Genomic DNA, 27,199 nt, shown 5'->3' with positions numbered 1-27,199 from the left:
ACCTCAATCTTGGTAAATAATGGTCTAATGATTATAACTTTGAAAATGGAACAGACAATCTTGAGAAATAAGTGCTCATTCCTGGAAATATATTTGCAGAGGTAACAAAACTGCTGATAAAAAAATGTTGAAGAAGAGATTTCTGTGTTGTCAGAAGGTTGGACTAAATGACCCCTAGAGTTTCTTCTTGTTCTTAGCTTATTTTAAGGTTCTATTTGTTTGAATTATGGTTCACCAGGGTTCTAATATAATTTTGATTGCTGCAGTGTTTCAAATTGTTGAACCATTCCTACTCTTTGCTTCTAAGCATAGAAGGTAGGTTTTTTGTTCTTGTTTTTTTGTTTTGTTTTGTTTTCAGACGTTAAGACTCTCTGTATTCCTTATTATGGGACATGCATTGGAATGAGTTAGGAAATGAATCGTGTGTACGCTGGCCTGAATTTTTATAGACTGTGATGCCTGGCACGAGGATTATTTTCTTGGCTGTAGGTAGTTACGTCTTTTGAAATTGCTGCTCTGTTTTGAAAATGTCTTGGAGAAATAAAATGAGCAATATTACTCAAAGACGTAATCTAAGACATAACACTTCCAAAGACCTTTGTATTCACATTTGAGTGCAGTCATACTTACCCAATTAACTACATTTACAACCAAAACACTCCCTCCCCTTCTTTTCTCTCGCTCCTTGAAATGCATTCCCGTATGAATAAATGAACAAATGTACTGGAGATTCATGGTTGGTATAACAGATGATTTTAGAAGATTTTCCATGAGCATAAAAGGAAGATAAAGGGAATAAGAGCACAGCAGTCTCTGAATTGTCAGCCATATGCAGGACTTCAGTCTTGTTTTAATTCCATGCCTTTTCACAGTGGTATCAAATTCACTGCATAGTGGAGTGGTGCTTACCACACATTGGACTCCAAGTAAACTGTGTCAGGGTAACTTTATTTCTAACTATATCATGCTACATAATTTTACTTAAAAAGGTCTTTACATCCCCAAGATGGGTTTGCCATAGCTTGATAGGATGTACTTCCCTTTGCGTGTGAAAACAGTAAATACAGAGATTATTAATCAACTTGTTGAAGATTTTAGGATCAAACATTCAGGATAAAGTACACAGTTGCTTGCTCCCCCACGTAACTCAATCTAATGTTGAAACTTGGGATAAATTAACTTGCAGAGGAAGTTGGTGTGTGGGGAATATGTTGTTATGGTGGTTAGAAAATGCTGGGAGGATGTCCATATGAGACAAATTATAATTTTAAAAAGTATAGATCATTATTGCAGAGACCACCGTCATCATTTGCTGATGTCCTGCACTAAAGGTATTCCTGGTGTATCCAGGAAACACAGTTGGACTTTCTCAGAAACTTGGAATTAATTATGTAGTTTTTTCTTACCTATGCCTCATATACATAAAAATGTGAGTAGGTAGAAGTATACAGATTAAAAAAATGAAATTATAATTACTCCTCTATCCTCTCTACCATATCGGTTGTTCCAAAAGAGGGATGTGGAGCTCTCCCCCAATAAACAAGATGGTGATTTCCTATTGTGAATGGTCCGGCTGAGATTATGGGAAATGTGCAGTAAGATGTTTTTGCCAACTGTGCTTTGGAAGACATACTCCTAAACTTCCTCTTAAACCCATGAAGGGCATTAAGGAGGGCACGTATTGCATGGTGCACTGGGTGTTATTCGCAAGTAATGCATCATGGAACTTTACATCAAAAACTAGGGATGTACTGTATGGTGACTAACATAATAAAAAAAATATTTAAAAAATAATAAAATAAAAACAAATAAACCCACGAAGGGCAAAAAGCTCACATTGACTTTTGGATAGAAATTTCCGGAACCTTACTTAACACAATCCTGTTTTATTCAGGATTGTATATGCCCCTATACATTCCTTGAGACTTAAGGGAATTTGAATTAAGGATCTGAGATCTAGAGGTTGGCTTTTTGCTCTTAAAGCAGCAATCTGCCTTGACAATGATTGACTCAGTAATGGGAATACACACCAAAGAGTTATAAGGAGAGGATTTTGGGGAATTCATATTAAGGTCTTCCTTGGTTTTCTGAGATACCAATTAGAAATGGGTCTCTCTTATATTGGTCTGGATAGGTTAGGGTATTGGTGGGTTAAAATAATAAAAGTTTATACACTTATCACAGTAATTTCCATCACACATGGCATAGGGATTTTCCTCAGTACTATTCTCTCTACAGGACATGGGCTGGCAAAGCAGTCATGATCCAGAATAACACTCATCACTGTAACAGTAGAAAATGGCCTCGAGAGCCTACACCCAGGACAGACTTTTATTATTTCTAATCATGTTTCACTACCAAAAGTGAGTCACAGGACCCCATCTAACTTCAAGGGAGCAATGATGTCCAAATCTACATGTTCCAGGAAAGAAACCAGAGATATTTATTGGCCAATATTCACGAATGCCAGGTTTTCCCTCTGGCATCATCCCTTACCTTGCTGCTGGACAGAGTAGGACAGGATCACACAGAAGAGGGCCTTGCCAAGATCAAGAAAAACTGATCCAGAGACCATGGGTTAAGCCAGTCTTAAAGCTTATTCTACCTCTGTATCTCTAGCCATTTGAACTGATCCGTTTACACAGGTTTTAAGCTAGTTATCTGTTGAGTTTTCTGTGACTTGCAGCCAAAATTACCTAATGGATACATATTTACTATCAAATGCTTTTGAGTCAACATCATGTGCCAGGCCCCATTCCAAAGAAAGGAGATAGAGCAGTATATTACTCATGCTAAGTCCTCCCTCTGGGATCTTATGTTCCAGTGAGATTTACGTTGGAGGCGCTGGTTAGTAAAAGTGAATACATTCTAAGCTCTGCACGCGTGTAGTGTACCATTCAGTTAGGCTTCATTTGAGTATTTTTCCTTTAACTCCTATATAAAATCCCTACAAATAAGCAAATGAGAATTTGGTAAATTTCAATGCAGAAATTGCATAGAAAGGCAGATGTCTGCCACTTATTTCTTGGCTTTGGACTTAAACATGATTGGCAATTGGACATTGGGGTTCTGGCTACCTCATGAAATTCTGTTTTGAATGTCACAAAGAAGCAATAGTTTTAGGGCTAATGTCATATTATAAGCTCAATCTCGGGTATATTTTTGATCCATTCTGAATTATGTTTTATAACTGTAGAGGCCACCTAAAACCAACCAACCTCCCTGTTTTCTTTCTTTCTTTCTTTCTTTCTTTCTTTCTTTCTTTCTTTCTTTCTTTCTTTCTTTCATCATAGAATTCAGGACTGTAAGTTTTGGAGGGAGGAAGAAGAAAGTGAGTCAGAAATAAGATCTGAGCAGAGAACCAATGAATCCTTTGCATTTCCCCACATTACTCCTTCACTAAGTGTTTTCTCCTAACTCCACACCCACTAAAAATTACCCAATGCTTTCTTTTTTTCAGAGTAATGTTCATACTCTGAGTAATTTACCTATATTTATATATATTACTCCCCAAAATACTGGGAGCTCCCTAAGGGAATAGAGTATGTGTTTTGATTGATTTGCACTAGAGGGAATATGAAGTACATGTGAATATATGAAGGATAATAGAAAAGTCCAAAATGATGATACTATATGGAAGGGGAAAGAAACCATGAAACGTAAAATATTACCATAAATGAAGTTTAAAACACAAACCATAGTGCTCTGTTCTAAGAATGACAGATTGAATTTCATTTCTTGCTGCAAGCCTTACTGATGAGAAGCGGTTGCCTGAAGAGCTGTGTTGAGAAGGATTCTGAGTCCACATTCCGTGGGTAGTAGTGCTGTATTTGATTAGTGCTGTCTGCATTGGGGACAGAACAGGACATTCATTACACCAGGTTAGCCATAATTTGCTCTCCATGGTATGTATATTTGCTTATAGGTGAATGAAATATATGGATCTTAACTTTCCACAAAAGAGGGGAAAACGATTGGTTCCACAAATTGCAGGGCACACAATATAAAAATATACATGTTGTTTAGGGGAAAGCACAATTTTCCTTGGTAGTGAATTGAGATGAAATCTTTCCTGACAATCACTCTAAAGTGGACACTTAGGTATAATGAACATGATATCTGATAACATTCCAAAAGGGAATATAATGACAGCTGTTATTTCTTATATTACTGTTATTTCTTACGCTGACCCTAAATAAAGGTAAGAGGAATTATTCTAGTACAGTTCATCAAAAATAGCCCTTGATATGACCAGTGAGATGATGTAGCTTAGGTATGCTGTTCTCTACCCATCTAGGTAGCATCAAAAAATGTATGGAGGAATTGACAAACTGGATGTACTTAAAGCAGCCTTCCATAAAAATTCTGTCTTTCAGATAATCTAATGGATAAGGTTAATATTTTGATACTGTGAGCTTAATATTATATTTAGTCAGAATAGAATAAATGCCTGACATTTAGACATCCTATGTGGCCTGGGAATTTTGGAAAATAATATCTATATAATAAAATTATAATAATACCTAACACTTATTGAGCACTTACTCTATACTATAAACTGCTTGGCTCTTTACCTACATTATATCTTATTTAATTTTTATGAAAAAAAGTCTCCATGAAGTTTTTTTTTTTTTAAGAGAAAATGGATGATTGAGAAATTAAGGAATTTATATTGAGTCTCATCTATTTAGTGGAGTGAAAAGAATTGCAACATCAAACAGTTTGAGTCCAGAGGCCTTAATCTTAACATGAGCAATTCAGCCATAAATAAGCAAAAAATGGAACTGGATTACAGTTACCACTATCTTGAGAAATATTAGTTGCCTAATAAATAGAATCATCTCTAAAAACTAACATCAAGCTCCAGTGGAGAATGGTCTTTTCTGTTTCATTTCTACATTGCCAATACCTAGCAGAAATAAGCACCCCAAAACAGTATTGGCATTAATTAAGTGAATGGAGAAGTTAAAGTTGGGAAACTTTTGAGACCCATTCTTGTCCAGGTAGCCAAGTTTGTTTGCTTATTTTTCAGTTACAGCAAATAGTTATGTACCATATCTGCCCAAGTTCCAAGAGATTTTGCTATAGGAGGTAATATATTTGGTTTGATTAGTTTCAAAACCATTGTGTAAACATGCTTACATTTAGCTCCAAATTCTGCAGGCAAGGAAATATACCTCCTCCATCAGGTTATAAGAGGGCTAGTTAAAGGCAGACGGAGTTTCATAAAACAGGTGTCTTCATGTACAAATACCAAGTGTCTGATTTTTCTCTTAACACTGAGGCACACATCCAGAATCAATGCCAGTGTTAAATAACAAGGATTTTTCTTTTCTTTTCACAAGGTCACCTGATGTAGGCAATTCAACATGATCTAAAATGAGTCCATTTTTATCTGATCACTAGGCTTCTAACCAGAGAGTATAGCAAAGATTCTAGGAACAAGAAAATTATATATTTTTATAATACATTTTTAATTATATTATGTTAGTCACCATACAGTACATCCCTGGTTTTTGATGTAAAGTTCCATGATTCATTAGTTGTGAAAATTATATTTTATTTCAAATAATCTTCATGGTGAGAAATTAGTTGAATATAGTTGAACTCAATCTCAAGTTTAATAACCAAAGGAAAGTTGTTTAAAGGGAAGGTAGGGGACTACCCCTAGTCTGTGAGGATGACATTGTGATTAGTAGCCACTTGTCCTGACTCATTTCTTTGTGCTGTTTTCAGAGACAAGATCCTGGATTGACCTAAGGCAGTAGTTTTTATTTCCTCAAATTTGGCTTGAATTTCCGTGTCAGTATTCCAACAGGAATTTGATATTTGCCTCTCTAATACTAATTTGCTCCTACCCTCTTCTTAACTCTAAATTTCCCAGCTAGATAGATGAGTTGAATTGATCTCACTCCCAGTTTCCATGGTATGGTCTCAATTTTCCTAAGTCATTCAAAATATGTTAGCTTCCTGGCCACAGCAGTAGAATCAGGCTGGGCACAAGACCCAAAATAGGTAAGAGTCAGTGAGACTCAATTAAAGGTGTTTAATTAAGCTTCAGGACAGCAGATTGTTTTTCCCCAAGTGAACATGGACAAGTAAGTATGATAATGGTACTATGCTGATGGCCATTTTGAGATCATGTAGAAAGAGCCTTACTGAGAAAGAAGCCAATTCTGAAAATATGTTGCTGACAAATGCTGGTGGTGAGGGTGTGGGGTGGGTAGCAGATTGATGGATTGATTGATTGACTGACTGACTGATTGACATTGTTAACCTGAGAAAGTAGGAGTCTTGCTAAGAAAAGGAGATCAAAGTAAGAAAATGTGTCTACACCATATCATTTGAGTCTTTGAACAACCACATCAAAACAGTTTTAATGCCTGGGCGCCTGGGTGGCTCAGTCGGTTAAACACCTGCCTTCAGCTCAGGTCGTGATCCCAGGGTCCTGGGATTGAGCCCTGCATCCAGCTCCTTGCTCAGCAGGGAGCCTGCTTCTTCCTCTCCCTCTGCCCCCCACTCTCTGTTTGTTTTCTCTCTGTCTCTCCCTCTCTCTGTCTTGCTGTCAAATAGATAAATAAAATCTTTAAAACAAAAAAAAAAGTTTTAACACCTGAAACCATTAGTAACTTATGCCAGTTGCATGGGTGTGTGTGTGTGTGTGTATTTACATATGTTGCTTGTGTCTAGTCTGGAAACTTCAATGCCAAAACCCAACTTAAAGGAAGTATGTGAGTTTTCTTTTAAGCTCTCAGGTTGTATATTGGGAAAAAATATAGAAGATAGATATGTAGTCCAGCTAATACTTAAGCATGAAACTGTAATAACTATTTCTTTAGATTCATGCTGCAGTGCCTTTTTCCCCCTAGTTTTTCCAACAAATCTTTTGAGGCCTTATTAATCTTCATTAGTATCTCAGAAATACCACTTTAGGGTGTTTGAAGAGTCAGCTGTATTAAATTATCCCCCAAATCTTGCATCCAATAAAGACATAAAAATGAAGCTTTTAATTGCCCTAGTCTCCTTTTCCTGTGACCTCTTAAGAAAGATACAATGGATGAAGTTGAAGTGTGTGCACAAATACGCAGACGAATCCACTTTAAAACGGATTGAAAGGGCCTAGGAAAGGAAAGTATGAATGCCATACAAGAAAGTTAGTTGTCATAGCTTGTGTTCACACAGGACTTGGCCAAGAACAAGAAGTTATATAGATCAATTTAATTTATTAAATATGTAATCTCCGTTGTACTTTTTTTGTGTGGCTTAAGTGACAAAAACAAAGCTTGTCAAAAAAATAAGGGCCATGGTGGATGGGATTCATTATTTGTACATTTTGTATACTGGTCAGCTATACAAAATGGGGCACATCTGAAAATGTGGGTACAAAAATAGTCCCCGTGCTAAATTATATATATGCAGCACTAGTTTTATCCATGAAGAGGCAGCAACACAAATAAAACGAATCTTTGTGTTTTTTTGAAAGGCAATACCTACTAGTGCTTAAAAACACCCATTTTGGAAACCAATGAAGCAGGGCTTGAATCCTGACTTGTGTATTTCTCATCTGTGTGACTTCTTCAGGCTTTGCCATCTGTAAATTGGAAATAAAAATGGTATTTCCCACACAGGTTTGTAGCGAGGATTAAAAGAGGCAATTTATTCAAAGTGTTTGTGTCAATACTGAACTCAGACGTGAAAGCAAGTCCTGGTGAATATAAAGTAGTAGGTTCAAAATAATTCTTACCACGAAACAAGAACAAAAAACAAGGGACACGGGGAAACTTTGTGACGGATATGTTTATCCATTGATTGTGGTGATGTTATCACAGGCGTTTGCATATTCCCAAGCGTATCACATTGTATACATTAAATTCCCAAACTAGTCACAAGTATACATTAAGTAAATTGTATACATTAAATAAATACATTAAATGAATGTGCAGTTCTTTTTGTATCAGTTAAACCTCAATAAAGCTGCTATAAAAAGGCATAAAGAAGGTCAAAAGACAGCTTTTAAAAGAAAGTAAATATGACAGCAATTCCATCCACTTGCTAATTTAGTATATATTTATTGATTTAGACCATGGGCTCTAGAATAAATCTCCCTGGGTTTGAATCTGAGTTCTTCCACTGAATTCTTTTATTATAAAATGTATCATACATACAAAAAATGTACAGAATGCATTATACATATGTGTATGTATATATGTAGGAAAGAATATTAAGAAGATAAGCATTTGTGATCCAACCACCAGTTTTCAGAAGTAGAGCATACCTGTATATAATCTCTTGTTGTGTCATAGGGCACTCCCCCATTCAGAGGTAATGAACATTCTGAATTTTGATAATTTCTTTGCTTTCCTGTACAGTTTTCCCTCTGATGGTATCTAATGGTAGTACATTAGTACACTCGATCACTATATTATTTTTTTTTTTATTTTTTTTATTATATTATGTTAGTCACCATACAGTACATGGCTGGTTTTTGATGTAAAGTTCGATGATTCATTAGTTGCGTATAACACCCAGTGCACCATGCAATACGTGCCCTCCCCACCACCCATCACCAGTCTATCCCATTCCCCCACCCCCTCCCCTCTGAAGCCCTCAGTTTGTTTCTCAGAGTCCATAGTCTCTCATGCTTCATTCCCCCTTCTGATTACCCCCCCTTTCTTTATCCCTTTCTTCTTTTACCGATCTTCCTAGTTCTTATGTTCCATAGATAAGAGAAACCATATGATAGTTGTCTTTCTCTGCTTGACTTATTTCACTTAGCATTATCTCCTCCAGTGCCATCCATGTTGCAGCAAATGTTGAGAAATCATTCTTTTTGATAGCTGAGTAATATTCCATTGTATATATGGACCACATCTTCTTAATCCAGTCATCTGTTGAAGGGCATCTCGGCTCCTTCCACGATTTAGCTATTGTGGACAATGCTGCTATGAACATTGGGGTGCATATGGCCCTTCTCTTCACTACGTCTGTATCTTTGGGGTAAATACCCAGTAGTGCAATGGCTGGGTCATAGGGTAGCTCAATTTTTGACTTTTTAAGGGACCTCCACACTGTTTTCCAGAATGGTTGTACCAACTTGCATTCCCACCAACAATGTAGGAGGGATCCCCTTTCTCCACATCCTCTCCAGCAATTGTTGTTTCTTGCCTTGTCAATTTTTGCCATTCTAACTGGTGTAAGGTGGTATCTTAGTATGGTTTTGATTTGAATTTCCCTGATGGCTAATGATTTTGAACATTTTTTCATGTGTCTGTTAGCCATTTGTATGTCTTCATTGGAAGAGTTTGTCTTTTCTATTTTTGAACTTTATACAAAGTAACAGTGTATGTTGTTTACTAAAAACTTGGCATTGCTTGGTTTTTAGTGTCATTCTTGCAGATCTGTGAATGAAGCTATACTGCATTCATTTTCACTCTTTGGTAATATTTTTTATATTAATAAAACCATAAAACATTTTATCTATTGTACTATTGATAGGCATTGCATTTTTCTAGGTTCTGGCTATTATAAGGAATTATAAACAAGTCTATGAATATTCATTCACATGTCTCTTGACACATGGACAAGAGTTTCTCTTAAGCTATATTTAGTGGTGGAATTACTAAGTCAAACTTACTACTTCATGCTAAAACTTCCTGACCAACACCTAGTGTTGGATTGATTTTTTTTTTTTTTTTCCGGTGGGATAGGCTAGCTGGGGGTGGACATTTAGGTGAGTGCAAAAAAATAACCTCATTGCATTTTTCCTTTATGGAGTTGTAATTAATTATACCTTTATGGAGATATAGTTAATAATTTAAAACTGTTTATATTAAGATATACAACTTGATGACTTAATATACATATACATTGTGCAATATCACAATTTTAGATAATTAAATATTCATCATCTCACATAGTCCTCTTTTTTCTTTTTCTTTCCTCCTCCCCTCCCCTCCCCTTTCTCTCCCCCTTCCCTTTCTCCCCCCCCCCATGTATGTTGAGAACAATTAGGATCTATCCTCTCAGGAAGATTTAATCATATAACACAATATCGGTAACTATAGTTATATGGTTATAGATTAGATCTTTAGAAGTTATTTACCTGAAACTTGGTATACCTTGACCAGCATCTCCCCATTTCCTCCTCCCTGTAGGCCCTGGCACCTACCATTCATTCTCTTTCATGAATTTGATTATTTTGGATTCCACATATAAGTGAGCTCATATAATATTTGTCTTTCTTTGTTTAGCTTATTTCATTTACTTTAACGCTGCCAAGGTTTCTCCATGTTCTTGCAAATGACAGGATTTCCTTTTTCCTTTTGGCTGAATAATATTCCTGAGTGTGTGTGTGTGTGTGTGTGTGTAATTTTCTGTATCTATTCATTAGTAAATGACATTTTAAGTTGTTCCCATGTCTTGACTTTTGTGAATAGCACTGAAAGTAACATGGGGTGAAGATACCCGTTCACCATTCTGATTTCATTTTCTTTTGATAAATACCCAGAGAAGGGATTGCTGGATCATAAAGTAGTCTATGGCCATAGCACTTGGAACCCATCTGATCTCATCTGATTTTGGAAGCTAAGGATGGTCTGTTGTCCTTTGTCCCGAGTTATCATTTTCTTACTGGGTCTTACCACAAAATTTATACATTTATTTTCTACTTCTGATGTTTTCAACACCATAGACTCTTCTAGATATCATGGATCTAGTATCAGGACTGTTTGGCTCCAGCCTGGACTGGTGTACAGATCTTCCTTGCTTTGAGTACCAGTCCTCACTGAGAGCCATTCACATCATCTGGTGTATGAGCCAAGGATGTGCACTCAGGTGTGGATGGGACATGCTACCCACAGAGGCTGAAGAGGCCAACCAGGCCATGTGGTTTCTTCTTCATGGGAAGAGATAAAAGATGCAATGGTCTATCTTTTACTTAGGAGACAATGCCCCCCCACCATGACCACTTGAACCCTAAATATTATAGATGTGGTTGATCTTTCAGTTTCTGGGCATAATGTGTTTTACAAAGGCCTTCAGCATACTGGCCACGTCTTGCTCTTCTAGCCCATCAGCTTAACCTTACTGAGGTAACAGACCCACATGGTGTACTGTGGTGCCCGTACACTCCAAATTCTTTGTACTGTATTATGTCAGAGAGCAGGAGAGTTAGCTGAGCTTTATTATTGTATATTATTGTCTGTTATAAACCTTTTCTGACTCTGTCTTTTTATTGAGACAGAAAAAAATTCATTTACCAATTGAATAGCTATATCCTATCAACCTGAGGCAATATCATTGTGCTCTAGCAAAGGAACAGTATCTGGCACCACAGCCGAGATCAGGGCTGCTACCTGATAGGACACTGCATTAGTTCCCTCAGGCTACTGTAGCAAAGCGCCACCAACTTGGTAGCTTGAAACAACAGAAATTAATTCTCTCATAGTGCTCAACACCAGAAGTCAGAAATCAAAGCGTTGACAGGGCCATGCTTCCTCTGTAACCTGGAAAGGAGGATCCTTCCTTGATTCTTGATAACTTCTGGTGGTTTGCCAACAGTCCTTGACATTCCCTGACTTGGAACAGCAGTTCCATCTCTGTATCATCACATGGAGTTCTTTCCTCACCTGTCTCTCTGTCTTCACATGTCCGGTTTTCCTGTGTTTGTTGCATTTCTTCTCATAAGAACACCAGTCGTATTGGATTAAGGGCCTACTCTATACCAGTCAGCTGATTGTAACTAATTAATTACATCTCCAGTGGGCCTATTTCCAGATAAGGTCATATCCTGAAGTATTGGAAGTGAGGACTTCAGCATATCTTTTGGGCGGGGTGGGGGGGGCACACTTCAAACCGTAGCATTTATAGTAGCATACAGTTATCTTCAAGGATTATCCAGTGTTTGCAGGCGCTATACTGGTGAATCCCTGGTGATATTATACAAATCTTCACCCCTGTGCCCTACAAGATTCTTGAGGCTGGCACTAATCTTTGCCTTACCATGCCTACTGTGAAGTGATACAGTTTTGTATTTATTATCTTGGCTAGAAGAGGTTGTTTAAAGGTTTCTATGTGGTCTCCTCCTCAAGAACCCAGTGTAGAGTTTGTAGCAGCTGTATCAGATATGTCTGCAGATCAATGGGTCCACTGTAATCAGACCTTGGCCAGGACTCCATTTATTACCTGATCCTCAAATACCTAACCTGGGGCCATGGGGACACTTCAGGTCTTTGGGTCTCATTGTTAACTCATATCCTCAAATGCATAGCTTTCAAAATAAGTGGACTTAAGACCCTTCAAATAAAGATCAGAGAGATGATTATTGTATATACTTGGTGTTGCAAAGTCCTTTTCAAGACATAGCCACCTCTTCAGCTAATATGACCAAGGCTTGAAAATTGGCTCAAATTTGGACACTGGGTAATAGATCGTGACTTTTTATTAATGTTATTTTGCCCCTTGGAATGTTGTATTCTGTTAACCATCTCCAAAACTCTGGGTCAGTAGCCCTTAGCTGCCACTCTGACCTTCCTGCTCATGACAGTAATTCTGACCCTGAATTTTAGTGTTTTATGTACCATTCTTTGACCTCAATAGTCTCTTCCCTATTGCTATGAATGACTTAAATTCTGTAATAACTTAGTCCTATCCTCCAGAGATGAGCTACCCCTAAAATTTTTAGTGATGCTTATTCTCTTCTCTCCAGCACATTCCTAATGGCTTTGATGACTCTTTGATGACTCTTAAGTCTTCTGAGTCTCCCTGTGAAACACGATCTTTTGTTGGGTCCTCTGATAATGCAAAGCATTTCTATTTCAGCATGCCCACTTCACTAACTTTCTTAATCCAGTTCCCCACCATCTGCTACACAATAATTCTGGTCATTCAACTTCACTCAGCACAAGGTATCACTTTTTCCTTGCCTCTGGGACCATCCTAGTAGTGAGTTGACACTCATCTCCTAGGGTTCTTGCCAGAGTGTTAAATCCCTCTCTCATTTTATCTCCAGACTTCTTGATCAGACACCCTCATGCTTACTTTGCTGTGGCTAGGTCCTGCAGCTCCTTTGAGATAGATAGATAGATAGATAGATAGATAGATAGATAGATAGATAGATTGATTTCCTTTAGGAATTTTTTATTTTTATTTTATTTTTTTAAGATTTTATTTATTTATTTGACAGAGAGAGACTCAGCCAGTGAGAGAGGGAACACAAGCAGGGGGAGTAGGAGAGGAAGAAGCAGGCTCCCAGTAGAGCAGGGAGCCCGATGCGGGGCACAATCCCAGGACCCTGGGATCATGACCTGAGCCGAAGTCAGACGCTTAACGACCGAGCCACCCAGGCATCCCAGGAATTGTTTTTTTAAAACACACAACACAATTCCACAATTCCCTGGGGACTTATCCAGGTTGTACTACGTATCAATAATATCAATAGTTCTTTCCTTCGTATTGCTGATTAGTATGCCATGGTAAGGATGTACTGTAGTTGGATTAAACAGTTCACCCATTGAAAGACACCTAAATTGTTTCCAGCTTTTTTTTTAACTGTTATAAATAAAGCTACTGAGAACATCAGTGTACAGGCTTTTATATGAAGTATGTAGGCATTATAATGGAATAAATGCCCAAGAGTGCAATTGCTGGGTCATATGGCAAGGGCAGGCTTCATTTTTTAGGAATATCATAAACATTATTCGACAATGTTATACTATTTTACATTCCTACCAGCAGTGTCTGATTGACCCAGTATCTCAGCATCCTGAATAACTCTGGCTTCTTCTTCTTTTGTGTTAGCCATTCTGAGAGGGATATAGTGATGACTCATCACGATTTTAATTGGTAAGTTTGCTAATAGCTAATGATGCTGAATGTCTTTTCATGTGTTTATATGTCATCTGTACCTTTTCAGGGTAGTGTCTCTTCATGTCTCTTTCCTACTTTCTAACTGGAATGTTTGATTTTTTTTTTTTTTTGGTAAACTATTGGGTTTCTTTAATTAATGAATTTTATTGTCTGAGAGCTGTTTTAGGTTCACAGTCAAATTGAACAGGAAGTTCAGAGAGTTGCCACATATCCCTGTCCCCATACATACAGAACTGCAGTATCTTGTATCCCAGTGTCTTGTCTTCGTGATGATTGATGAACCTACACTGACACATTAATATAACCTCAAATCCATAGTTTACCTTAGGGTTTGCTCTTGATGTTGTACATTTCATAGGTTTTGACAAATATATAAAGGCATGTTTTTACCACTGTAGTATCACACAGAATAGTTTCACCTCTCTGAAAATCCTGTGTGCTGGACCTGTTCATCCTTCCCTCCCTCCTAACATCTGGCAACCACTGATCTTTTTACTGTCTCTCTAGTTTTTCTGAATATCATATAGTTGAAATTATATAGTATGTACCTTTTCATATTGGCACTTTTCACTTAATAATATGAATTGAACGTTCCTGCATATCTTTCTAAGGTTTGTTAGCCCTCTTATTTTTAGCACTGAATAAATATCCCATTGTCTGGATGCGCCATGCTTTATTACCCATCTCTCTGATCTTTCAGCTACTGAAGGACAGCTTGGTTGCTTCCAAGTTTTGACAGTTACCAATAAAACCAATACTAGAAACATCTGTAGGCAGGTTGTTGTGTCCACACAAGTTTTCAGTTTATTTGGGTAAATACCAAGAAATGTGATTCCTGGATCACATGGTAAGAGTTTAGTTTTATACAACCCTGTCAAACAGTCTTCCAAAGTGGCTGTGTCATAATTTTCCTTGCCACCAGCAAGGAATGAGAGTTACTGTTGGTTTCCATTCTCAACAGCATTTGGTGCTGATAGTGTTTTGCATTTTTGCCAGTATAATAGGTGTGTAGTGATACCTCATTGTTTTAAGGTAATTTCTTTTTTTAGACATGTCTCATTCATTTTAGTAATTTTTAACCACCTCCTGATCCTTTTTCTTACTCTGTTTCTTGTGTGAGTTGCTGGTCATTTGTTTTATTTGCAGTTAGGACAGGCTGTGGACAGGTTGATGAGACTGTTTTAATTTGCAATTTGCTATTGACATATTATGTAAAAGAAGTATGTTTTGATATGCTTACTTGCCATCTGTATGTCTTTTTTGTTAAGTTGTCTTTTCAGGTCTTTTGCTTATTTTTTTTTAATCATTTGTTCATTTTTCTTACTCTTGAGTTTTAAGTGTTCTTTGGTGTGTTGGATAATCATTTATCAAAACTGTCTTTTAAAAATGCTTTGTCCTCATTTGTAGTTTATCCTCTCATTATCTTCACATTGTTCTTCTTAGAGTGGAGATTTTTAATTTTAATGAAGTCCAATTCATCAGTTTTTTCTTTCATGAATCATATTTTTGGTGTTGTATGTAAAAAGTCATTATTCTACCCAAGGTCATATAGATTTTCTCCAGTGTTATCTTCTAGGAGTTTTATGGTTTTGCATTATACAGGTGGTTCTATGATCCATTTTCAGTTAATCTTTGTTAAGGATGTAAGGTCTACGTCTAGTTTTGTTTTGTTTTGTTTTTGTTGTTTTTTCATATGGATGATTCATTGTTCCAGTACCATTTATTGAAGGGATGATCTTGCCCCATTTTACTGCCTTTGCTCTTTTGTCGAAAATCAGTTGACTGTATTTATGGGGATATATTTCTACCTTCTCTATTCTATAAAATGATCAATTTTCTGCTCTTTCATTATTATATGATTTCAGTATTTTTATTTTAATCATATATTTGAGAGAGAAAGAGAGAGACCGTGCACAGAGAGAGGTGCAGAGAGAGAGGAAGAGGGAGAAGCAGACTGCCCACTGAGCAGGGAGCCCAGCCTGGGGCTCCATCCCGGGACGGTGAGATCATGACCTGAGCCAAAGGCAGATGCTAAACCAGTGGAGCCACCCAGGTGCCCCCAATTTCGGTAGTTTTATAATAAGTCTTGAAATTGGCTACTATCAGTCTCTCAACTTTGTTCTTAGCTTTCAGTATTAAATTGATTATTAGGGGGTTATGCCTCTCCATGTAAACATTAGAATTAGTAAGTACAAAATACTTGCTGGAATTTTGTTGGGATGCCATGAAATCTATAAATCAAGTTGGGAAGAACTGGCATCGTGGCAATACTGAGTCTTTCTGTACTCAGACATGAAATATCTCTCCGTGTATGTAGTTCTCTTTTAAGATTGTTCACCAGAGTTGTGTAGTTTACCTCACATAGATCTCATACATATTTTGTTACTTTTATACGTCAGTGTTTCATTTTGGGAAAGCTAATGTAAACGCTATTATGTTTTCTGTTTCAATTCTCTTTGCTTACTGATGGAATATAGGAGAGGGTTTGGCTTTTGCACATTAACATTGTATCCTGTGAACTTTCTGTAAATCACTTATTAGTTCCAGGCTTTTGAATTCTTTGGTTGACTTTTTTCTTTTCTTTTCTTTTCTTTTCTTTTCTTTTCTTTTCTTTTCTTTTCTTTTTTCTTTTCTTTTCTTTTCTCTTCTCTTCTCTTCTCTTCTCTTCTCTTCTCCTCTCCTCTCTTCTTTTCCCTATTTTCTTTTCTTTCCCTTCCCCCTTCCCTCCTCTCCCATCACCTCCCCCCGCTCCCTCCCCTTCCCTTCTCTTCAGGTTTTCACATAGATGATCATGTCATGTGTAAGCAAAGACTTTTTTCCCTTCCTTCCTACTACATATACCTTTTATTTCCCTTTTGTATTACCACATTAGCTAGAATTTACAGCACAATGTTGAAAAGGAATGGTAAGAAGTGATAACTTTGTCTTGTTTTTGATCTTAATGGGAGTGCTTCAAGGTTTTCACTATTTAGTATGGTATAAGCCATAGGGTTTTGTTGCTGTTGTTGTTATCAAGTTGAAAAAGCTCCCCTTTATTTCTGGTTTACAAAGAGGTGTTTTTTTGTTTTTGTTTTTTGTTTTGTTTGTTTGTTTTTAATGAATGGATGTTGGAGTTTGTCAGATGTTTTTCCTGAATTTTTAAATCTGATAAGGTGAGTTTTATTCTTCAGCCTAGTGATGTGATTAACTAATTTTTGAATATTGAACCAGTCTTGCATACCTAGAATAGATCCCATTTGGTTGTGGTGTATAATTCCTTTTATAAATTGTTGGATGTGTTTTACCAATATTTTCTGAAGATGTTTGCATCTATGTTTCTTGTAATGTCTTTCTCTGATATTAGTATTAAGGTAATGTTGACCTCATAGAATGAGTTAGAAAGTGTTCCCTCTGTTTTTATCTACAGTAGATATTGTAGAGAATTGGAAAAAATTTTTTCTTTAATGTTTGATAGAATTCACCACTAAGCCCATTTAGACCTCATGCTTTCTGATTTGGAGATTATTAATTATTGATTCAATTTCTTTAATAGATGTAGGCCTATGTGTGAATTTTGGCAGATTGTTTCTCTCAAAAAAATTGGTTCATTTAATCAAGGTATCAAACCTATGGACATAGCATTTTTTTGTTTCTTTTTGTTTTTGCTTTTCAGTTTGAGAAATTTTTACTGTCACATCCTCATGCTTGGAGATTCTTTCCTCAACTGACTACAGTGTACTAATGGGCCCATCACAGGTATTCTTCATTTCTAATACAGTGTTTTTGATCTCTAGTATTTATTTTTTATTCTTTTTTTTTAGAAAGAGAGACAGAGAGCACAAGCAAGGAGAGCGGGAGAGGGAGAAGCAGGCTCTCTGCTGAGCAAGGAGCCCCATGTGGGACTTAATCCCAGGGCCCTGGGAGCATGACCCGAGCCAAAGACAGATGCTTAACCAACTGAGCCTCCCAGGTTCCCCTCTTTTTGATTCTTTTTTTTTTTTTAAGAATCTCTATATCCCTACCAACATTTTCTAGTTGTTCTTCCATGTTGTCTGCTTTTTCCATCACATCCTTTACCATATTAATCATTAAAGAAAAACTCTTCACCTGATAATTCCAATATCCTTGACATAACCGAATCTGCCTCTGATGCCTGTTCATTCTTTTCAAACTGTTTTCTGCCTTGTAATTTTTTAGACATGATGTATTGGATAAAAGAAACTATGAATAGACCTTTAGGAATATAGTGGTAATGTGGGAGGGGAGTGGGGAAAGGAAGCATTCCATAATCCTGTTTTATGTCTTTGTCTTGGTAAGCCTGAGATCCTGGATTGTGAACTTCATTGTTGTTTCTCAGTATGTTCTTCCCATCTTACGTGGAACAGGATAGCTAGAGGAAACTGGAGTTGGGTATTCCCCTTCCCTCATGAAATTCCTGATTAGGCTCTGTTAAAATATTTTTCCCCCCTGAGGGTAGGCCTTATTTAGAAGAATAGCATGCTCTGATATATTTCAAAATGGTTGCTTTTCTCCCTCCTTCCTGGAAGCAGGAGGGTTTTTTTGTTTGTTTGTTTGTTTTTGTTTTTTGTTTTTGTTGTTTTTTTTCCAGTCAATTTGAGGACCTTGTAAAACTCCCTAAGGTCAAACTCAGAAAATTGTGACAGGGTCCTCTGAAGTCTTCATCTTTCAAATTTTTCCTCATGTGCCTTTAGCAGTTCATCAATTACAATTCAAGTTTTCCTACTCCAGTGCTAGTTCCTATAGAGGTTTTTGTTCATGGTTTTCTGCTCTGATAATTTTCGATTCTTGCCATCTGTTTGTCTGTCTCTCTAATTTTTAGGGAAGCACCTTGCCCTATGACCTCACTTCTCAATGGATTTAAGAAGAGTTGTTTGTTTAGTTCCTTTAGCTTTTTACGTTTTTGTTTGTTCTTGTCTATTCTGGTGTGTATTACTCTTGGCTCATTGTCTTGCATACTATAGGTATTCGATAAGTATCTGATGAATGAATACATGAAAGAATGAATAAATGCATACATGAGAGAATGACTGTATGTTACTCTTGATTTGCTTTGGTGTCATGCAATTCACTATAGCCTGTATCTTCCAGAAGTCACAAACCTATTGCTTGTTTTGGCCATAGACTCCTAGTCTGGATTCTTACCAGGAAGGGCCCCCTTAACATCATACTGTTTATAGTGACACAACTCCAAGGTTAGGGCATGTAAGCTAGAACAGAAATCTCTGTCTATAATCCTCCTTAATCCTTCTACCTTCACCTTCTGAAAGGAACTGAATGATTTCTTTTAAAGATTTTATTTATTTGAGAGAGAGAGCAAGATGAGCAGGGGGAAGGGGCAGAGGGAGAAGGAGACTCCTCACTGGGCAGGGAGCTGACACTGGACTCAATCCCAGGACCCCAAGATCATGACCTGAGATGAAGGCAGATGCTTAACTGACTGAGCCACCCAGGTGCCCTTGATTTTTTTTTTTTAATTACATTATTTTTTTCATCATGGTCAGTGTACTCTTCTAATTTTATTTCTTCCATTCTCCCACCCATTTCTCCTCTGGTAACCATCAGTTTGTTCTCTGTAGCTAAGAGTCTGTTTCTTGATTTCTCTCTTTTTTTTCCCTCCTTTGCTCATTTTTTTTCTTAAATTCCACATATGAGTGAGATCATATGATATTTGTCATTCTCTGACTGACTTATTTCACTCAGCGTTGTATTGTCTAGCTCTGTCCATGTCATTGGAAATGGTAGGATTTCATTTTTTTTAATGGTTGAATAATATTCCTGTGTGTGTGTGTGTGCGCACGCGCACTCATATGCACACTCCACATCTTCTTTATCCATTCCTCTATTGATGAGCACTTGGGCTGCTTCCATATTTTGGCTATGGTAAATAATGGTTCAATAAACATAGGGATGCATGTATCCCTTTGATTTAGTGTTTTTGTAGTCTTTGGCTAAATACTCAGTAGTATGATTAGTAGGGTAGTTTTATTTTTAAGTTATTTGGAAGCCTCCATACTGTTTTCCACAATGGCTGTACCCTTTTGCATTCCCACTAGCAGTGCATGAGGGTTCCTTTTTCTCCACTTCCTTGCCAACACTTTTTATTTGCTGTGTTGTTGATTTTAGCTGTTCTGACATGTGTGAAGTGATATCTCACTGTAGTTTTGATTTGCATTTCTCTGATGATGAGTGATGGTGAGCATCTTTTCATGTGTCTGCTGGCCATCTGGATGTCTTCTTTGGAGCAATGTCTGTTCATATATAGCATCTATTTTTAATTGGATTACTTATTTCTTGGGTATTGAGTTCTGTAAGTTCTTTATATATTTTGAATAGTAACCTTTTATCAAATATGTCATTTGCAACTATCTTCTCCCATTCAGTAGGATGCCTTTTAGTTTTGTTCATTGTTTCCTTCACTGTGCGGAAATTCTTTATTTTGAGGTAACCCCAATAGTTTATTTTTTGCTTTTATTTCCCTTGCCTCAGGAAACATGTCTTGAAAAACGTTGCTATGGCTGATGTCAGAAAGATTACTGTCTGTGCTCTCTTCAAGGATTTTTATTGTCTCAGGTCTCACATTTAGGTCTTCAATCCATTTTGAGTTTATTTTTGTGTATGGTGAAAGAAAGTGGCCCAGTTTCATGCTTTTGCATGTGGCCCTCTAGTTTCCCAACACCATTTGTTGAAGATACTGTCTTTTTCCCATTGTATATTCACTTCTGCTTTGTTAAAGATTAATTGACCATATAATTGTAGGTTTACTTCTGGGTTTTCTCTTCTCTTCCATAGATCTATGTGTCTGTTTTTATGCCAGAACCATACTGTTTTAACTGCTACCACTTGGTAATATAATGTAAAATCTGGAATTGTGATACCTATAGTTTTGATTTTCTTCCTCAAGATCACTTTGGTTATTTGAGGTCTTTTGTGGTTCGATACAAATTTTAGGATTGCCTGTTTTAGTTTTGTGAAAAATGCTGTTGTTATTTTGATAGGGATTGCATTTAAGTCTGTAGATTGCTTTGGGTAGTATAGACATTTTAACAATGTTGTTTATTCCAATCCACGAACATGGAATGTCTTTCCATTTCTTTCATCATTGTCTTATAGTTTTCAGAGTACAGGTCTTTCACCAATATGGTTAAGTTTATTCCAAGATACTTGACTGGTTTTGGTTCAGTTGTAAATGGGATTATTTTCTTAATTTGATTTTCTGTTGCTTCATTATTAGTATACAGGAATGCAAGAGATTTTTTTACATTGATTTTGTATCCTGCGACTTAACTGAATTCATTTATCAGTTCTAGTAGTTTTTTTTGTGGAGTCTTCAGAGTTTTCTATTAATAGTATCATGTCATCTGCAAATAATCAGAGTTCTACTTCTTCCTTACTAATTTGGATACCTTTTAGGGAGTGATTCATTTATTATAAAAGAGTGAGAGGTGATTATTTCCAGCAAGGGAGGAATTTGTGTGCCTTAGAGATATCCTGCTCTGAAGAATGGGAGTACTCAATGGTGGTGGGATTTTGAAGCCTCAGACACAAAGACTAGTAGGGAGATTAAAATAATACTCTGGGGAAATGTTAGAGGGGTAAAAAATGAGGTTGAAGGAAAGAACCAGTGAGGGCAACCCTTCATATATGAGGTAATGTGAACTTCACTTAAACTAACTTAAGATCCAGTGGGAAGAGTCACCTTGTGGTATCATTCAAAAGACGTGGAGTATGTGTTTAGTCAAGAATGCAATTGGGTTCTCTCTAATAAGAAACCCTCTTTTTAGGTATTTTCAGACATTTTAGGCTCTAATATCAGGATTACAAGGGCCCAGGCATCCATTTATTTTGGGGATCTCTGGGTGTTGAAGGGATAACACACTTATGCATGGAGAAGAAGCAGTCTGCTGCTCCATTGTTAACAACCCATGGGCCTTGGTAGGCATAAAGGAAACTACAAGACACTTTTGACCATGCCTCTTGTTTGAGATCCTTTTGGGAAAGCAAAGCATGTTTTATTTCTTGGCCAAACGGGACAATTAAAACATCAAAAATAAAACACTCCTCAAATGCTGGCAGTCAAACTATAATGACTATAACTGAAGAACTATGTAATTCCTTCTGTAGCACTTATGTCCCTCCGAAACATAAAAAAAGAAAAATCAGAAATGAGATCAGCTACTTTGTCAGTGGGACATTTTAAATGGCATTATAGTGTTTAAGTGGTATTCTTTTTTTCTTGAATTCTTAAGAACATATGCTGATACCCTATTCTTAGAGGCACTTTGAAATGAACATTAAACAATGCCAGGTGTAAATACACATGCCATAAATCTGAATATACTCAGGTTTGAATATACTCACCTTCATGCCTCTGCCTTCCCCATTGGATAGCCTGCAGAAAGTATGGGTAGAAGCTATGTAGTGGGGAGTGACATCACATAGAGCCATTCAGTTAGGATTGGGTTGATATCAAAGTTCCCCTTGTCTGCTTCTCTCTGATAGTTGCCCTGACTCTAATTTTCTGGCCATCTCTGATCTGGTTTCTCCCCAATTTGGCAACCTGCCCCATGTTCAGAATATTCCCAGGGTATAGTAGCTTTGTGTGTATTTTCACCTTGAGCTGTATTCCACTTTGATGGACTCTTTCTGCTTATACTTGTCAACTGGAAATTCCTGAACTTTACACTTGTCTGTTTGTTTATTAAAGCGTAATTGACTCAGAATATTACATTAGTCTCAGGTATATAACATAGTTATTCGACAAGTCTGTATGTTGTGCTCACCACAAGCTGAGCTTCACACCTTAAAAGGCATAGGATAAGGGATTCTATTTTGTTTGCTACCAGGCATCCTGATGAGTGGATTGCTCTGTGATGGGGTGAAAAGACCATGTATTTTGTAATACAACAAACACGGTGAAAATTATTGAGCTCTGGAGCGTCAGTTTCCTCATTTACAAATGGAAATGGTAATAAGAACTATACCATGGAGCCATTAGGAAGATTGAGTTTATGTGAATAGTGCCTAGTATACAGTAGGTACAGAAATTGGCTTTGAGCAATAAATAAATTAAAATAGAAAGTCAGGGGCACCTGGGTGGCTCAGTCGTTAAGTGTCTGCCTTCGGCTCAGGGCGTGATCCCAGGGTCCTGGGATCGAGCCCCGCATTGGGCTCCCTGCTCCGCTGGGAGCCTGCTTCTTCCTCTCCCACTCCCCCTGCTTGTGTTCCCTCTCTCGCAGGCTGTCTCTCTCTGTCAAATAAATAAATAAAATCTTTAAAAAAATAAAATAAAATAGAAAGTCAGATGTTCCAAGGGCTTAGCATATGGGGGAAGCGTGACTGAACCTAGGGAGTTGATATTTTAAAGAACATAATTAGTTAGCAGGACATTCGTACATGAATCAGAATTTTAACGTGTAGCCTAATGTAGCCAGTTGTTCAGAATAGATTAAATATCATGCTGATTGCTGATACTTCACTTCTGTGCTGGATATTTGGAACAGAGTTTATGCCAACATAGGTCCACCATAACACTTGTAAAATTATGCACAGAATGATTTTCTATTTCGGGACCTGCAAGAGATTTTCTTGGCCATTTAAAAAGGAATGCGTTGGTGAGATCAACAGTTGAGTAAAATGATGCTACAGAACAAAACAAAACAAAACAAAACGAAACAACGCTGGGTCAACTTCTTTTCTAACTGCCATTTTTCTCCGAATAAACCAAGTCATAGCAGTTACAGTCTTTTATTTTGTTCTTTCTTTTCTGCTCTTCCTTTCCCCCTGGAGAAGCCACCTTTCTCATAGGATCCGTCCTGCCACTCTCTGTACTGTTTGTTCACACCCCTCTTCATTTTCATTAAAGCTAATAGAACTGGAATATTGACTCTCCCCGGGTGGGTTGGCAGAGGGATCCTTGGACCATTTTCAGCTTAAAAAATCCATGTTTTTGGTGGGGGACTCCTCGTAGTCGCCTAAATCTTCTAAGGCTGGAAAGGCATACTGTATACTGCTTACAGTTTCTGAAAGTCACCTATAAAGGGAGCCAAATGCTGCTAAGTTTTCCATCAGATAGAAAACTGTCCCATCAGTTCACATGGCTGTTGATGACAGATTGCAAAGAAGGCATCATTCTAATGTGTATTTGTGTGCAAGATGCTGCCTTGGGGAGTTTGTTCATGTGTGTGTTTTTGGATTGGAAGTTGATTTTCAAGCTGTTTTCAGAATTTGGGCAGTTTTTTGGTTTGGGGTTTTTTGGGGTTTTGTTGTTGTTGTTGGGTTTTGTTTTTTTTTTAAATTTTACTTGCACCAGGCCCATCATCAGAGACTCAGTCCCAACAAACCTGTGAATAGAACCACATTGTTTCTAAGCAACCTCATGGTTTAAAAAAGCAACGATATTTGCCTGTGATTGTCGGGGCAAAATTTGATAAGTAAACAGATGGTACTTCATAGCTTCCAGGAATTTTCAATAAACCAGCTGATATTGAAAGAGGCTTGCAAATAATAATAATATAATAATAATAATAATACTTTAGTAGTATATACTTTTTAAAAATGAGTACACACTTGGAATGCTGAACAATACCATTGTCAAAGCTTATAAATCTCAAAATTTAAGAGTTCTGGATACAGTCTATGGCACCCAGGGCTCATTTTGAACATTAGCCCTCCTTTGTGTTCATGCACTACCTTCCCCAAATTGGAAGCCCAAAAACCACATTAATTCCACAACAGGTGGCAAAACTCCTACTGCTCAGTGAGTCAAGAATGAAGCACATGTTTAAAAAAAAAAAAAAAAGAATCGAAGCACATGTTAAGCAAATATTGTGGAGGCCGTCTCCCCTCACGAGGATTATGTTTCAGGGACACTGGTATATTCTCATGGCAGTATTTTGGGTTTTCGAGGGACATGCAGTAAATATAGTACAGTTTCATCACACAAACATTTAACATATATTAAACCATATGCACTTAGGCCTCTGTCTCATAGTATGAAAATATTATAAAATGATACTTTCATAAGAATGCTTTATTATATTTTATATATTACTCTATATAGTCTATACACATTGATTCTATACATGTTGAATATAGTCAGACCTCTATATGTATTTATGGGGAACTTTTAGGAATTTTTGAAGATAAAATTGGCCCCAAGTGATACTTGCCTGTGTACTGAGTTTAGAACCTAAACACTTTATTATAAGGTTTTTCTACTTTAAATTCTTCACTGTCACTACAAACATTTACCCTTAAATAGCTCTCATTTGCCCTGCTTTACCCCTGCTCCTGTTTTCCCAGCCCAGTCTCTCTCCATCTTTCTTAGATTCCTGCTTTTGCAGTCTGCATCTGTGATCATTGACAACTTGTTATTTGAACTTTCTCCTCAGTTTATTCTCCCACATATAAATATTACTTGTATTACTTGCTTTTGAGGTTTTGTTATTTTGTGCTTTTCAGCCTTCTTTCTCATTTCTTTCTTATTCTTCCTCCTTCTTTTCCAGGATGCGATGGGTAGCAGAAGTCTAAAATACCCTTATGTAGGCTACTCTGTAGGATACTCTGGTCCTGAAGACACTGGCTTTTTTCCATGAGGCCATGGTATCTGGTCACCACCATGCCAGCTTCCATTTTGTGAGGCTGACACTGTCAGGAGGCTATAGAAGTCTTTTGTGGGACACCTGCTTCAGTCACCATAAGGCCATCCTTGCTTCTAAAGATGACGTGGGACTCTTTTAGATGTTGGCCACAATAAGTGTTTGAGGGCAGTATTTAAGATGTGGGTTTTGGAGGAAAATTGCCTTGGTTCAAATTCCGGTTCCACTTTAGATGAAATGTGTTACCTGAGTCAATTAAGTTGCTTAAGCTCTAAATTTCCTAAACTGCCGTAGCACTTGATTTAAGGTTGTTGTGAAGATTTACAAGAGCCAGTGCGTGCAAATTGCTTAAGGTACTTCCTGCTGTGTAGTGTAAACTTCTAAAAAAGTTAGTGTTATAACATAGGTTAGAAGTGATGTTATTCTGCCATTCATTAATCCTTTCAACTTGATAAAGGGCCCTTTATCAAGTACTTTATCAAGTACTTTCTAAGTGCCCTACTCTATGCCAGTCTGAGGAAATAAGGATAGATTAGACAAAGCATCTGCCATCAGGAACTGTAGAACCACGACTTAGGGACAAATAGACAAACAAATGATCAAAGTGTCAACAGGTTATTGTCCCCCTCCTTCCTGCACCTGGCCAGCCTGGGGATACAATTTCAATGGATGTTTGTGAACTGACCAGACAGCCAGTGGAAGACACCTCAGAGGGAAGGGTGCCAATGGTGTTGTCATAGTGCGCAGAGTGTCTAAAGATCCAGTATGTTTACTCAAGAGTTAAAGGTCAGTGGAAAGGCAGACTTCACTTCCTGGACTCAATGTGTGAAGTTTGTGAAGGCCTGGGAAGTTTCTCCTGAGAAGTTCTGAGGAAACAACACATACACTGTATCCTCAGCAGAAAGCCAGGGCTTCGTTATGGCAGGAGGTAGGAGGAAGGTTCTCTGAACAGATACGAAGGAAGAGGAGTTTTTATTTTTACCATGTGCCTAGAATTTCAGACAGTCCAAAATAAAAGGCTGCAGAGAAGGGAGCTGTGGGAGATCCTGTCAGGAGAAAGAAGGCACAGCCAGATACACACACGAGAACATCACGTTGCAAAGATGGCTGACAGTGCTTATAATTTTGAAAGTGACCACGACTGACAAAGATGTGACATATGGTAGGATTAATTGCCTATGAATTTTCACACAGAGCTCTCCACTTAGACTTTTTGAGTTTCATTTTGTAATATGACTTCATGAATGCATTGTATTATCTAAACTATATATAAAGTGAAACTGTTAAGGTCAGGGCCAAGGCCCCCAGACAATAGAGCAAATTCTCTTAGCTGTTCAAAAGGCCAATTTTTTTTGTTCAACTTACCCATGTGAGAGCAAACAGAGTTTTATATTATTAAAAGAAACCCTTAGAACCTTAAAAAAATGTGCTTACTGAATCTCACAATGGTCACATTGACAAATGGTCGGGCTGTCTACACTGCCCTTAGTTAAAATGGCTTATTTTCCACCATGGACTGAACATGTAACTCATTTCAAAAAACTTCATCAAAACTGATTATTTTATTTTATCAAGTAAAATGTTCTTTTGTGTTGTTACTATCTACTAATGTATGGGTCTTTAAAGCCACTTCAAATGTTTAGAGGTATTCCACTGATGGCTGTGCCTATAAAATGGATCAAATGATGTTATACTAATGCTTTGTCAGCTTACCATTGTCTGTTTTAGAATTGTGT

This window comes from Ursus maritimus, unplaced genomic scaffold (genome assembly GCF_017311325.1).
Source record: "Ursus maritimus isolate PB19 unplaced genomic scaffold, ASM1731132v1 scaffold_5, whole genome shotgun sequence".
Classification (NCBI taxonomy): domain Eukaryota; kingdom Metazoa; phylum Chordata; class Mammalia; order Carnivora; family Ursidae; genus Ursus; species Ursus maritimus.
Note: the sequence above shows the minus strand (reverse complement) of the source record.